General features: G+C 44.7%; 1 long non-coding RNA gene across 1 annotated transcript; it reads left to right on the forward strand.

Annotated features, from left to right (window-relative positions):
- The first annotated feature begins 566 nt into the window (after window positions 1–566).
- Window positions 567–10,037, forward strand: LOC309535771. The gene is made up of 4 exons (XR_014221401.1): window positions 567–709; window positions 3,414–3,478; window positions 6,068–6,535; window positions 9,983–10,037. It is a non-coding gene; the product is annotated as an uncharacterized lncRNA (long non-coding RNA).
- Window positions 10,038–12,345: the final 2,308 nt, after the last annotated feature.

Genomic DNA, 12,345 nt, shown 5'->3' on the forward strand with positions numbered 1-12,345 from the left:
CCTTTTTATAATATTGTTCAGTACTGTGCTTTAATATGAATGTTGTGTTCTAGTTTTGGTAACCTGCCATGAGACTTTAGACTGAAGGGCAGATAATATAAATTGCAATCATCGTTCTCATCCTCATCCTCATAAACAACCCAAACCACAGAACTATGTGAAATGTATAGTTTGGTCTGAAAAGCATTATGAGGAGCACTAAAATGCCATACAGGGGATTATAAAATCTTTAAAGATAAAAGAAAAGGACAAAGTCCATGATGTGTTGGAGGCCTTTTGTAGTGGGCGAATATTTTTTGGGGTGTGTGTGTGTGTGTGTGTTATTCTCTTCAATGCCTTGATAGTATGATAGGAATTGCTCAGTTACCAATGCTGAGAAGGGCACAAAGTGCAACAGGTGGCAAGTCGAGAGGGTTGTGTCACCTGTCATTAGTGACACACTGTCCAACAGCTGCCCATGGAACTGTGGAACTTGTGCAAGCCACAGTCCATGGATCCCTCACAACGGTAATGGAGGCTTAGGTTGGGAAGTGGTGACAGATAAATTGTATTTTAGTGATGGCATTCTGATGCAAGGACTTCTGCTAGCACAACGGGGCTTCTTCCACTTGCCCTGCATGCCCCCACACCACCCCAAATTAGACGGCAGGTTGTGAAAGAAACCCCGGAACAGATTGTGGGAAGAAGAGAGGTCAGAACGTTCCACCAGGCAAGCAGAACTGTTTAATCATAGAAACATAGAATCGTAGAATTGTAGAGCTGGAAGTCATCTAGTCTGACCCCTTTCAGTACAGGAATCTCAACTAGAACATCCATGACAGGTGGCCATCCAACCTCTGCTTAAAAGCCTCCAAGGAAGAAAAGTCTGTCACCTCTTGTGCGAGTCTGTTCCACTGTTGAACAGCTCTCATTGCATGACAAGGCCCCGGGGCCCTGTAGTTCCCTTATATAATAAACACACACAGACATGGATAATTTAGGTTACTGGGCAAAAATAGGCCACAACTTTATTGGTTACAGATGTGAGCGGTTTGGCATTGGGTGAAACCAGACTATATCCTGACTCTTGCCCGTCTACAGGGAGTCTCCTAAGGGTAAACCACCGGTAGGGTGAGCCCGATGATATACATCAAATCGGGGCACCCCCGGGGTCCCTGGTGGGGTCATGGCATGGACCTAGTCCACACTCAGGCTTTGGAAAGAATCCACACCCCCGGATCCCTTTAACAGGATACCCTTGTCGAGGAGGGGCAGGCGGAGGCTACAACATCCCCTCCCATCACAAAGGCAATCTGGCGAGGAGCCGAAAAGGAGGCCGTCCCCTAGTCACGCCACAGTTTAAACATCCTGTGGCTATGCCCCCTGGATGCCCCGATTGGTTGGCTGGGGGAGGCGGTGGGGTGACGTGGCAGGGAGTCTCAGTGACATGGGCAGCATCCCTCTGCCCCCAATCCGGGTCACTGGGGGTCCCGGATGCCAGTCTGCAACCCCCCCCCGGGAAGGGGAGTGGACCTGCCAGAAAGTTCTTCCTGGTTTTGTCTCTGGCCCCACCAAGCAGGGGAGGATTGGGGGCAGTGTGAGTGATGTGGGGATATGCAGAGGGAGGGGATGAGCCCTGTTGTACTGGTGGAAGTCCTTTCATGGGCTTGTGCTGGTGGGGCCAGTTAGCTGGATCCCACCCAATGTCTGCATAATAGACTGTAATACTGAATAAACTATCCCAAGGTGACTACATCCATCCATGATATCTGATATACAAGACAGGCGTTAAATATTTTGTATGTCCCTACAGTTATCCTGATGAAAAACAAACCTCACATGTAAGATATTTTTTTGTGGGCACATCCATGCTACAATGCCCCCCTCCCCCGGGGAATCTGTGGTGTGTGAATTGACATTTACAATCAATAAAGTCAGTGTTCTTCAATATCAAGTCCATACAACAGCTGCCACCATACTATTAGATATCATATGGTATTTCACTAAAAAGAAAAAAAAGTTTTTATGTTATTCTTGAAATAGTTAATTGCAGCAAAAAGGAACTACCTTCCTTTCCTGAAATAATTCCTGTGAAAAATATTGTACGGTAGTTATTCTCCAGCACGTTCCTGACTTTTGGGTTGTTTCCCACCCTGCTTTTTAACCTTCGCCAACAAATATTGTTGTATCATGAAGACAGCAAATCCAAACAATTACATATGTAGTCCAAAGGCATACCCGAGAAAAATCAATATTTGACATCTTTGCAACTCCTTCTTCAGAACAGCGTTCAATAGCCTTTATTCATTATACACTTATATCTCTTTCAGATTTGCCTTTGTCACTAGAAACCCATTTTTTCTCTCCTTTGACTTCCACATAACTTCTTTGCCCTGTACTTTTACAGATGCCTTCTGGCTATAAATACTAATGAAATCTCTTTGCTTAATTCAATTTTGCTGGTACACTTACAGTTATGACCTAACTTTCCCACGAGAGAGACTGATTGAACATTCCAATACCTTATGGATGGGAGCAAACATTCTACAGAACTGGACTGACAATTTCCATAATTATAGAATTCACAGCCTAATGACCTTAAAAAACAATAAAAAGATCTCTTGTTAATTCCATTTCTGTTACTGACATTCAAGATATTTCATTTTTCACAGGACAACAAATTTACTTTTTACTTTCAAAAGAGCACTCTATCCTTTTACCCTAGATTAAATTTTCTGAATGTTGAAGGATTTCATTGAATATTTAGCATTTCTTTGTCTTTTAAAAGTTAGAATATTTATGATCCTTAGAATGCGTTTGACTGATTTATAGCAATCAATTATAAGAGTGCGTTTTCAAATAGCCCCTTTAAAAATGAAGAATAGAATAATTAAAAAGATCAGAAGTCCTCCTTTGCATATAATTATTTCATTATGTCATTACAGAGCAGAAATTGTTTTTGCTGACTGTGAACTATTTTAATTGAGCAAAAGCTGTAGTAATATACAGTAGCAGGCAGTTCTTTTTGAGAATTAAGATCACTAATTGCTTAATTTTTTATGCGGCACAGCTATCCACATTGCATATAAACCTAATGGCTAGGTTCCTTTCCCATGGTATAGACAGACTCAAAGCATAACCTTGCAGTACAGTTAATTGATTTCTTGAACAGGTTTATTGCTTTATTAAACATTCGTTTGGGTGATGATTCACAGTGTATCCACCACAGAGAGCAATCTATGACTACCACCCAAGCACAACATCCTCTCCCCTTGCTACATATAACACAATGGTAAAATTTCCAGATTGTAAACAGACTTCTGGGGTAGTACCTTACTTGTCTCTATGGACATTGTAACAAAATAACAGTATCCTATTAACACACCTAGTATCTAATCTAATCTAATCTAATAAAATAATCTAATTTAATCTAGTCTATCCAATTAGTGGTACAGATGACTGAGTTATCCATTGCCATTACAAGACCAGTATCCCAAAAGTAAGTATAGTAAATTTGCATTTTTACTATATAAGTAAAGTTTATCCCATATTTTCACCTGAGAGATATTGGTCCATATTGGCCGCAGGCTTATCCTGAGAGACCTGCATCATGAAACACCAAGTTTAAAGGTCGAACTTCTCAGTAACACCTGAATCCAGGCACAATTCATCCATCCAAAGAGGAAGGAACTGGGGATGGTGCGGAGCAGGAGTGCCAACTTGACCCCGTGACCATGGGTGCCCAGGGCTGTGGGTGCCATGCAGAATGCATGGCTCAGGCACCAAAATTTGAGGTTACCCGGCCACTTCATGGGGAATTTTGTGAGTGCTTGGGCACCCAGGACCCAGGCAGTTGGCACCTATGGTGGGGAAGTCTAAAGAACAGAGACACAGAAAGACAAAAGCTTAAGTAAGCCTAGGATACAGGTGGGCAGGAGTTTAGGGAATGTATATCCATGGGACAACGTTTTTGCAAAACCAAAGGGTTATGCACACAAGCAGGCCAGGTCAACATCAGCACCTGCCATCCTTAGGCAACTGCTGGAGCTCCAGAGGCCTGGCAGGGCCTACTACTGGTACTTGTTGTGAGTCCTGCTGTAAACATTTCCCACCCTCATCCTGGCACTCCGAGTAACACTAGTAGGCCAGTCTAGGTGGCTTCTCACAAAGCCATGAATGTAGTGCTGCTGTGGGGCATTGTGGGAAATTTAAATGGCCTCTAGATCTGCTCATCTGCTGCTGTTTGGAGTACTGCCACCTTTGCCTCCAATGCTCACCATCACCATCTGATAAGCCTTCCAGTGCCCGCTGATATAATGGGGAGATCCAGTATGGGGCTCTTTGCTCAGAACCCCTTCAGACTTGCACTGCAAGTAGGTATAACTGAAATCACTGCAATTTCACGTGGACACTTATCTCCACTATGTCTATTCCCATCCATCACCTTATGCCCGGTGTGATGTGACCCTCCAGATGCTGATGGACTCCAGATCCCATCAGTCTCAGCCAGTATGGCTCATAGTCAAGGATGATGGGAGTTGGAGGTCTATTGCTCCCCTGCTCCTGTTTTATACCATAGAGCAGTGTTTCCCAAACTTTTTTGGGCAAAGGCACACTTGTTTCATGAAAAAAATCTTGAGGCACACCACCATTACAGCCCCGTGACGTCAGCGCGCAGCGTCACGCCGGGAGGGACATGAATTGCTAGCAAATTACATAATCACCTCCTTGAGGGCTGGCTCATCTTCTCCGAAGGCAGAACCCCATTAATTAACAGCACAGACTCACACCATAGCCAAGACGAGGGGGGAAAACCTCAGTCATGCACAGTCATGCACATGTGGGGGCTAAATGAGGACGAAGACCGGGCAGAGAGCAGGGTTCAAATCACCCCACCTGGCCAGGACAATCCCTGGGTGCTCCCTTGGGCCACTTGCCTGACCCACCTCGCAGGGCTGTTGTTGCGAGGATAACACGGGGAGAACCACGCACGCCCCCGGGAGCTCCTTGGAGGAGAAAGCGGGCGATGAATGCAATGCACGAAATATATGAGAGGCGACCAGGTTTTGCAGGTGAGGGGCCCCCGCCAGCCTCCGCTTCCAACACCCGGCGCAACGACGCCGAAGTTTCCCCCCGGGCTCGGCTCGGGGAGCAGCGCTGCTCCCCCCCGGCTCCCCTTCGCCCTCCCGGCTCTCTCTGCCGCCCACTGGGGACCCCCCTCACCTGCCAAGTCCGGAGCGCCGGTGGAAGTTGCATGCATGCATGCAGGGCGCCGCGTTGCCATTGCATTGCACTGCACTCCATGCAACGCCTGCACACATGCATTGCCTTGCACGCCCGCCAAGGGGTCTCCCCGCGGTCCGATGCGTCTCCTCCAACGCGGATGCAGCATTGCAAAAATAAACCCCCCCCGACGCAGCCCTACCTGGGGGGCAGCCTCCGCCGCACTCATTCCATGGCCGGGAGAAGAGCGCTTCAAACAAAACGCCCGGCCCGCCAGGCCACGCTGGGAAACGTAGTTTGCGCACCCCGCGCGGGCGCGGAGCCCAAGGGCGAGGGGACTACGGATCTCGGCAGCCCCCGCGCCGGGGACGGAGGGGGAGAGGCCGGGTGCAGGGATGGAGGGACGGGTGGGCGAGCGAGTGAGTGAGTGGCAGCCACCAAGCCTTGGCCGAGAGCCAGGAAGGGCCTCCCCGGAGGAGGAGGAGGAGGAGGGAGGCGCAGAGCGGGAGGGAGGGAGGGAACCCCAGGGGTCATCTAGTGACGGCGCCCCAATCGGAAAATTTGACTTAAAAAAAAAATCTTTTGAATTTTTTAATTTTTCCCGCGGCACACCAGGCAACATCTCACGGCACACTAGTGTGCCGCGGAACAGTGGTTGGGAAACACTGCCATAGAGAACCTGACTTGACCTCGTGTCAAGTGATAGAACTCGAGACTGACCCACAACACGGACCTTTGGTCTACTAGAATGCTGGGATTTGCTTAGTCTGATGAGTGAGTTCTAGGCAATGGGCTGTGTTGACTGAGCGCCATGTCAGGCGGAAGCTCGCTTACTTCTACCTCTTCTTTTTGCTTTTCCTGCAAGGCGCTGCAGGCTGTTGGTCTTGGAATCCTGCAAGGCATGTGGAGCCTCAGTTATACTCCAGTCTAATCTTTTGTGGTGCTAACGCCCCATTCCTGCCACCAGCAAACAATCCAGCCTTTCAGAAACGTTGGCATTTCTGCCTCGGTGTGCACTGCCAGGATTTCATCAGTGGCCAGGATCATCTCTACCAGGACCATTTCCTTGCAAGCTGTCACTCCTGGGACAGCTGTGGCCAGAGAGCCTATTACAAAGAGATTTAGCTGCCATCTGTGGCCTTTGTGCATGCCCAGAGCTTCTCTCCCCCAATGCCCTGGAAGATGGGGAAGCTTATTGGTCTCATGTGTGTTCCCTGCTGTCAGTGTTCTCTTCAATAGCCCTGCTGCCTGGCAAGTTTCTCATTCTCTAACTTCCCATTTTTAAAACAACCATGGAAACCAATTGTCACAATTATTTCTTTTAATACTTCAGGTGAGTACTTTCATTTGCTAAAGCACCTTACAATGTTGACCTTGTTTGCACTTCCAACAACTCTTATCATGTCCGCTCTATATGTACCACAGCAAAATAAGGGTGATGTGTGGCGAGTTCATAGCCATGCCAAGAAGTGCGCACCCAGGTTGCAGGGCCAGGCTTAGAAGTCATTAGTCTCAGCCAGCATAATTTTAAAATAAGTGACCTCTAGGGCCTGAGCATTATTTTGTCCAAACCATAGGTCCAATGCTTTCGATTAGTAACAGATATACATCTAAGAAGGTCAATAAATGTTTTGTGTAAGGATCAGTTATTTAGATGTATAGAAAGGATGTAGAGGCAAATCTTGACTTGTGTTAGACTGGACATACAGTCAACCATTGCAAGGGCAGCACAGTACGTGCACTGTACCTCAGTGGTAGATGCAGAAGGTCGCAGGTTCAATAATGATAATAATAATAATTTATTATTTATATCCCTCCCATTTGGTTGGGTTTCCCCAGCCACTGTGGGCGGCTTCCAACAGAACACCAATAACAATAATAAAAAAGCAACAACATCAAACATTAAAAACTTCCCTAAACAGGGCTGCCTTCAGATGTCTTCTAAAAGACAGATAGTTGTTTATTTCCTTGACATCTGACGGGACAGCGTCCCACTACCGAGAAGGCCCTCTGCCTGGTTCCCTGCAGCTTCACTTCTTGCAGTGAGGGAACTGCCAGAAGACTCTCAAGAGTTTATTTCCTTGACATCTGACGGGACAGCGTCCCACTACCGAGAAGGCCCTCTGCCTGGTTCCCTGCAGCTTCACTTCTTGCAGTGAGGGAACTGCCAGAAGACCCTCGGAGCTGGATTTCAGTGTCCGGATTGGACGATGGGGGTGGAGATGCTCCTTCAGGTATACTGAGCCGAGGTCGTTTAGGGCTTTAAAGGACAGCACCAACACTTTGAATTGTGCTTGGAAACATACTGGGAGCCAATGTAGGTCTCTGGCAATCTCTGGCATCTCCCAGTAGGGCAGGGAAAATGTCCTGCCTCAAAGCTATTGCTACTAAGTGCAGACAAGTACAGAGCTTGATAGGCTAATGTTCTGATTCAGCATTAGGTATCTTCATATTTTCCTTATCCCTTCCCACCAAAAGCCAGCACGAATAACGTCAGTCACTTGTGGGAACTGTGGGCATTATTCTCACTCCAGGTGTAATTTCAGTGGGGGTTGTATTCAACTAACCTCTACCCAGAGCTGAAATCAATAGCCATAACTAAGGTTCATTAATATCAGTGGGACTTCTCTGAGTGAAAGGTAGTTGAATGCAACCCAGTGAAGCTTGAGCAAACCAACTTTTCAGAGGATTGTGTTTTTAAACCTAACACTGCTGTTTTGTTGTTGTTTAGTCATTTTGTCATTTTGTTGTTGTTTAGTCATTTTGTCATACCTACACCTTCCCCTTTCTGATGAGATTACTGTGTGCACTCTCTCTGTCACTTTAAGTATGCTCAACAGGGATTGTTGCTGTTGTTGTTGTTTAGTCGTGTCCGACTCTTCGTGACCCCATGAACCAGAGCACGCCAGGCACTCCTGTCTTCCATTGCCTCCCGCAGTTTGGTCAAACTCATGTTGGTAGCTTCGAGAACACTGTCCAACCATCTCATCCTCTGTCGTCCCCTTCTCCTTGTGCCCTCAATCTTTCCCAACATCAGGGTCTTTTCCAGGGAGTCTTCTCTTCTCATGAGGTGGCCAAAGTATTGGAGCCTTAGCTTCACGATCTGTCCTTCCTGTGAGCACTCAGGGCTGATTTCCTTAAGAATGGATAGGTTTGATCTTCTTACAGTCCACAGGACTCTCAAGAGTCTCCTTCAGCACCATAATTGCCTGTCTAGTAAAGGAGACCATTTAGTAAAGGGCTAGAGTCATGGTATTCACAATTGGCAGGGTAGATTTTATTGTTTTGGATGGTGCTTTGAGGCTGCTGTGTGGTCTCAGCAGAAACAACATCCTTGGAGTGGAGCGGACATCTCTCTCTCTCTCTCTCTCTCTCTCTCTCTCTCTCTGAGCGGACATCTCTGAGATATCATTAGCATGAGTAAACCAGTGCTGGGCTTTGCTCTGCAACTGTTGAAGCCTACCGGTTCCTGACTACTAAGCCTCAATGATGTGTGAAAAGAGCAACCGATTAGCAGGTCCTCAGTGGTGTTAGTGTCTGGTACACTGCTCTGGGGGCACCAGCCTGGCTCATTTTGAATGCAAATGGCTCCCTTCACCTCCGCTTTGTGAAAGCAGGCAGGTGGGCAGATTTCAGGAAGTGTGGCCTTTTTGCATCCCTGTTAGTCAAGTTTATTCTGTGGAGGGATATTTATTTATCAGTCACTTTTTTGCACTCAAATGCCTCTAAGTGACTTCCACAGGAAAAACAAAGGAACAAAGACATTAAAAGCATATGAAAACAGCAAGAAACAACATCCACACTAAAATACTCACCAGACAATGTATTTAAAAGGAGCTAGTCCTACCCATCCCACTTGAAGGACACAAGTCCATCTCCACTGGAAGAAGGGAAGAGAGTTTGGACACAATACATACTGATATAAAAAGCTTGGAAATACTGCTTGGTTGTTTCAGGTGCAAATTAAATATTATTCATAATTTCTAATATCAACATGCATAATGTCTAAAGTGCATTATAACCTGTCTCTTCAAAATAATCTGTGAGGGAATAAATTATTGCTCAGCTTTTATAAAATGAGAGATTGAGCCTGTAAGACTGTTTGTCTCCTTAGACTAATCACATGTCCATGACTGAACAAAATGTTAAAAGCCAAGCTTCCCTTTTTTACTTTATTCAGGGATATCGTGTGGAGTCACTAATTAGCAGGGGTGAGGTGTTTATCTACTGAGAAGAAATAAATTCAGCCCAAGTAAAGAGGTGCTAAATAATGGTGCCAATAGCTGTTCTGATCAGAGAATGACTAATGCCGTTGTCTGAACTTAAATGGATGACCCTCTGCAGGAACCAGGATGGGGGGGGGGGATGCCCCAAAGGCTAAAATGTCCCAGTCGCCATCCCATATTGTTTGAAAACTATCCAAGAAAGTAAGAGGTTTTGTTTAAAAGAAAGGGCAACAAAAGCTGCTTTAAAAATTATTGACATCTTCAGTTCTGTGCATATAGTACAGCTCTGTATCTTAGGATATAAAGACTTGTTATAAAGACATTATTTAACTAGTTAAAATACTGGGGGAAAGCATAATGTCACTGAGTACTAATAAAAATGAGAAAGATTGAGATGACCATCTCATACTTCCAAGGTGCTGAGAAACTTTGGGTGATTTATATCACACCTTACCTATGCCCTTATTATATGCCACTGCACCTTGGTGTAAAATATTCTTTGTGTGTGCTTCCACTTTATTTACACGATGAATTTCTTACTCATCTTTTCTCAGCTGCAGTGAAATCTGGGCGTTCCAAAGACCACTGGGATTCATGGTTCTCCACACAGGTAAAATCCATGATTCTGCATTTTCCTCAAGCCACTTGTGCTTCTGTGTAATGTGTGAACCTTCGTTGAACAACTTTCCTATCCACAAGACGCCAGTTACTGGTGAATTATCAGTTGGGAACAACTAGGCCAAGGAAATCGTTGTTGAAGAATTGTGTCTTAAATCCCCTGTGACCTAGGAGAGTGTTTGACATGATGTTGAAGATCCATGATGAGGATTTATCATGTATTTGAAAGAAAAATAAATAGCAGGGAAGGTGAGGCGGGCAGTTCAAATTATGACAGAGAGTGGTACAGGGTGAGGGGTAAACCTGCTTTCCCAATTAAAATTTGCTATTTGCTCCATGGGGGGGGGGGACGGGACGGGGACGACGACAACGATTTCAAATTATCCATATGAAATTCTCCCTTTCTCAGTAAATAGCAGCAGTGGAAGTGATTTTAAGTGCGAAACAACCTCCTGCCCCAGTGTAGTTTAGTATTTAGTATTTAGTAGTTTAGTATTTAGAGCGTTATTCTGGAAGTAGGGAAACCCAAGTCCACTTCCCCAGTCAGTTGCAAATCACAAGTACAACCTTAGCCAGCCATGATCTGTCTCTTACTCACAAGGTTGTTGTGTGAATAAGAGGTGGGTACGGAAAATTAAAAAAATCATAGAATGAACGTCTTACAAAGGAAAAGAAAATATCCTTTTTATAACAACATTTATGTGGGCCAAGCAATTGGTTGTAAAAATAAGAAGCAATCTGCATCCTTACTATGGAGTGTGAAATTGCAGAAACAAATCCTTTCAAAGTTACTAGTTTGTGCACTTTGTTGCAAAAAAGAAAAAAGAAAAAGAGAGAGGCTCTGTTGGAGAAATGTTTTATGCAAATAGTTTTTAATATTTAAATATATTTTACAGTGACAGTTTTATTACATAACCAACCAGGGGTTGGGAAAGGGGGGTGTTGTTTGATTATGTTGAGATGATACTCTATTATCTTATGATACAGGCTGTATCTTTTTTATAACAGAAAATGGAAACAACGGCGTCCTTGACCTTCAGAAGAAATTGACTTGCCTAGCTTAACTATTCAAACAAACAACTGTATACTGTCTGCAATGCCGATGATGATCTTGATTTACTGTAAATGGGGTGACTTTAATGAACTAAATTACGTTATTGAAATGCATTTAGTGAATGATTCCACCATTCTCTCCTAAGCATTCTTTCTATGCTAAAGTGTGCCGTAAATGATATGATATGGAACATATGTGCTGTATTCATAATTTAACTGTTCTAGGGTATGCCTACTTAGGATGCTGTGAAGAACGAGTCTTTATTTACCTGCTGAAATGAAAGTGATTTTTCAGGAAATTTCTGACTCCCTGACCTTGACAGAATTACGGTTTTCACATGGATGAGCCGTTGGAATGATTTACAAAAAAACCAAAAACACCTGAATGGCATAAACAGAGAGTATCCCTTAGCATCAGTCACATACTCTGTATCTTGACTTCCTCCTCGCTGTCCCCATTGAACTAACATTTTGTAACACTGCTATAGAAATAATTTGCTTTTAACGATGGTCATCTTTGTCATCCACAGTTGGGAGGGGGGGAATCTGTGCCCCTCCAAATATTATTGGACTGCAGCTCCCAATATCCCTGATCATTGACTATTCTGGGAGAGTGTGAGGTTGTTGTGAGAACCAGATGCCAACAACATCTGGAGGGACACATGTTTCCCACTCCTGCTCTAAGAACTGGGATGCTGAGTCATATACAGAGCAAGTAAATACGCATATTTACTCAGAGGGCAGTACCAGCCCCTGAGCTTAATGAGTTGAATGTTCTTAAGATATTAGACTTAATATTTTGGAATTCAGCCTTTATGACTCCCCAATTCTTTCTTTACCATTGTAGATCCATTTGAATAACGTGGAGAGGCATGGGCAATTTCTTATTTTTTTTCTACTGGAAATCAATCCTATTTTCTATTGGGCAATTAACTGAACCAATGTAGGTGATATAGCTTTAAAGATTACTGTCTTAAAAGTTATTGCAGCTACCTTGGTTCAATTAACTGCCCAATAAGGAGGTACGAGAGAAAACCTTTCCATAGATGTACTGGATGTGGTCCAAATTGGAAGTCATATGGCTCTGGCAACTTTCAGAGATACTTCCCTATTCTTTTCTGCAGTGGTTCTTGTGGAATTCTCTCCCCAGAGAGGCTCGCTGGGTGCCTTCATTGTACATCTTTAGGCGCCAGACGAAAACTTCCCTCTTCAACCAGGCCTTTGGCTGATTAACATTCAATGTCCT

This window comes from Podarcis vaucheri (assembly GCF_965113315.1).
Source record: "Podarcis vaucheri genome assembly, chromosome: 6".
In the NCBI taxonomy this organism is placed as follows: domain Eukaryota; kingdom Metazoa; phylum Chordata; class Lepidosauria; order Squamata; family Lacertidae; genus Podarcis; species Podarcis vaucheri.